The sequence below is a fragment of the Arachis ipaensis genome, chromosome B06, assembly GCF_000816755.2.
Source record: "Arachis ipaensis cultivar K30076 chromosome B06, Araip1.1, whole genome shotgun sequence".
NCBI classification, from domain to species: domain Eukaryota; kingdom Viridiplantae; phylum Streptophyta; class Magnoliopsida; order Fabales; family Fabaceae; genus Arachis; species Arachis ipaensis.
Window position 1 is genome coordinate 135,961,905 of NC_029790.2, and position 3,806 is coordinate 135,965,710.

A 3,806-nucleotide genomic window follows, 5' to 3' on the forward strand; every position below is an offset into this window, starting at 1 on the left:
AGTTGATCGTTACATTAAAATTAAATTCATAATAATCACTTGTAAACATTGTTGTGACTTGTGAACTCTTGTCATATAATTGTTGTACAAAAGTTTAAGAACTTTCATTATTTTGTCATGCTGACATCATCACGTCTATATATCTATTGATTTAATGATTTCCTTCTTTTAGTTTCACAATATAATTATGATTAAGAAATAACCCCTACTTTCCCGGGTCGTATGTTTCTAATTTTCACATTATGTGTGGGGCTCTACAACTTAGGATTATTTCATCTTCTTTTTGACTTTTTCTCTATCTTCCTTCAACTACTAGGTTTAGAAATTAAATGAATTCAATCTTAGTTAAATTATGCATAAATACATTTTTATCTTAGATTAAAATTCTGGCCTTATTTAAAAAATAGAGAGACAATAAATGTGGAATTCTAGGTTTTCTAGTTACAAAAAATTTGATATCATATTATTAAATTATTTTATCAATAATTGTTAATTATGTCAATAATTTGTCAGAGTCATCTTTATTATTTTAAATAAATGATCAAATTAGTCCTTGAAAGATTACTCATTTTTTAAATTGGTCTCCGAAAATTTTTTTTAATTAAATTTGTCTTTTAATTATTTTAAATTAGTCATGTTAGACTGTTAGTCCTTCTGTTATTTTGTTTGTTGATGGTATCAAATTTGCTAATGTGACACATTAAATGACATTCCAACACATATCTATCAGTTTTAATTAACTATTAACATAATAAATTATGAAATTAGATCAAATCAAAACCTAATTGTGAAGAAAATTTGAGGTATTGGAATCCCTCAATTTGGACTGGGGTGAAAATCAAATTCGTCCCCGACCTTTTTTTGTTATTAAAATCATCCTCAATGTTACAAAACGTTATAAAATCATCCTTTTGTTCATAAACAATATTTCTTATACTATTTTGCCCTCACCATTAACCTCTTAACTCCTTCTTCATCATCACTGAGCCTCTTACTTTCTCTTTTTCTCAGACTCCTGTTCTCCCTCATCACTAACCCCTAACCACATCAACAATCCAGCAAGAGCAATAATTATAAAATAAATAAAAAATCCAACAATAGCAACAATCACAAGTCTAACTATCACACTTCCACTAGAAGAAAGAAAATTAGAAAAAAATAAAAGAATGAAAAACAAATTGAAATCCAAGAAATCAAGTAAAAGGAAGAAAAAATGGAAGAAAAATTTGGCTGAAATTCAAGAAATAAAACATAGAGCTACTGCAACAACAACAAACCACAAAACACGATTTTTTTTTTCTATATTTTGTACCAAGACAAACCAAAAACACAATATTTTTCTCTGTAACAACAAAACACAGAAGCCACTAGAAACCAATGGAGCAGTTCCCCTCAAAACAAACCCTAGAATACCCAACACCCACTTTCCCCTCACGCATGGAGCACTAAAGCTGATGACTTTACTCTTGCCGAAGACCTTCTAGAAGCAACGGATATGATGCTAAATGCGTGTGCCTTCGAAGAAGCAGAATAGAAAGAATAAAAACACAGAAGGAGAGAGAGACAGAGGAATCGAAGAAGGAGAAGATGTTGAGCAAGACGATGCTGGCGACGAGCAATACCATCGTTGACCACGACCGAGGACGAATCAGAATCGCTATGCGCTGCGCCGGAGGCAGCAACGGCAACAGCGACGCGTAGGAAATCGGCAACGGAATGGTCAAACCCGCACATCCCAGCTCGAGCGAATGCTTCGAAGAACATAACCGGGCGAGCCACTGGGAACACCGTCGTTGTGTCGGCGGAGGCGGCTAAGGGGGAGAGTGTGAGGTCGAGCGTTGGCGGCGTGGGTGCCAGCGGCGGAGGAAAGGAAGAGTCTAGGGACGAAAAAAGTGTTTAACCCTTTTATAAACTAATCATGTTAATAGTCAATTAAGACTTCTATGCATGTGTGTGTTAGGTGTCACTTAAGGTGTCACATTAACAAATTTTGACACCATTAACAAACAATGTAACAGAATGACTAATATAACTAATTTAAAATATTTAAAAGATGAATTTCATTAAAAAAAAATTTTTAGGAACCAATTTAAAAAACGAGTAATTTTCAAAGACTAACTTAACTATTTACTCTCATTATCTTCTAATATAAATTCAAACTTCAAGTATGTTAGGCTTAGCGAGTTCCTAAAATTAATTATCAAAGACATAAGGCTAATTAACTTAATTTTAGTAAACTTAACATATGAGAGTTATTAATAAAATTATTATTGGCATCTCATCTCTATTATATTAAAAATTCAACTAATTAATCATTTGACTTGCTCGGAGCCTCTGACAAAGGTAATTTATTGAAAGTATCGTAACCACTAACCAAAAATAAAATAAGACTTTATTCCCAACCCAAAACTTGAATTTGAAATACTCTATAGTTAGAAAATCAAGACATATATTTATTCTCTATCTTGATTAATCTCACATGATTACTTTATTATGTGAAAGTTTGAAGTTAAAATTCTTACTTTGTTGAATTATAACAAACCAAACATGATGAGGAAACTTACTAGGTAGTTGTCTCTACCTCATCAACTAGTATATATTTTAATTAACTATGTTTAATTTGAAACTATAATGATACAAATAAAGTGAGTGATGTCGTCCATTGAAAATACAAATTAAAATCCTAATAATGAAGGAAAGATGCTCTCCAATTAAATTATGTAAATATTTATTTTTGTTTTCCATATTATTCTCCGACTCGGTAAGTCAACGACTAATCTCTGACACTTGCTTAAGTAGACTAGTGAGCAATTTAATTTAAAATTATGTAAATATAATACATTTAGCTACAAATATAATAAACTAACTTAAATTGATTAAATGATTATCTTACTCGTCCGCTTAAACAAGTGTCAAAAATTCAAAATCTATTTTATATATGTAATAATAAATAATTTATTGGCTAATAACATATTCTTAAATAAAGAAATATAATTCAAGAACCATTTGTTCGAAATCTATGCACTATATGTGAAAATGACATAGTAGAAGAATAGCTAGTGGCTAGCTATGTTCATTGCACAAGAAAAAGAGGCAAAGTATTTATCACAATTTCAACAATTAGGGAGCACCTATGCCAAGTTGTGTTCTCCTTTCTCGCTCAATAATTAACTCATCCCATGATGTAACAAATTTAACTTGTCCAAATAATAATATATAGATGAGCCTTTTATACAAATACTAATCACTCAATTCACGTGTGTTATTACAGTGAGCAATCACATCTCAAGAAGCTAATCTAAACCCACGTAATAACAACAGCTAAAAATAAAAGTACTTTAAAAAAAAAAAAATTAGATGACTTAATTTGAGTCAAATTAGTTCGAATTTAGTTCATTTATTTAAGATAGACTAGCTACTATTTTAGATTAAAATAAATAAATAATTCGGCATTAAGTAAAGCCACCTTATATTATGTGATATAATCACAATCCCACTAATAAGGCACTAACTATAGTGGAAGCCTATATATATATTTCTTTTGAAGACAAATAAAGTCATAGTTTTTCTTATTTAATTAACCAATCATATATGTCCAACCATAGAAGAAATTAACCGTAATAAAATTTTCTTCTAGATTTCTTAACCTGAAATAAACCCCACCTCTTCAGAACTTGAAACATAAATTAATTCGAAAATATTTAATAACAAAAAAATTAAAATTTATTTTTTTAATATTTATTAAATAAAATAAATTTTAACTGTTTTTTTTAATATTACTAAAATTAGTTAATGTGAAAGGAAAG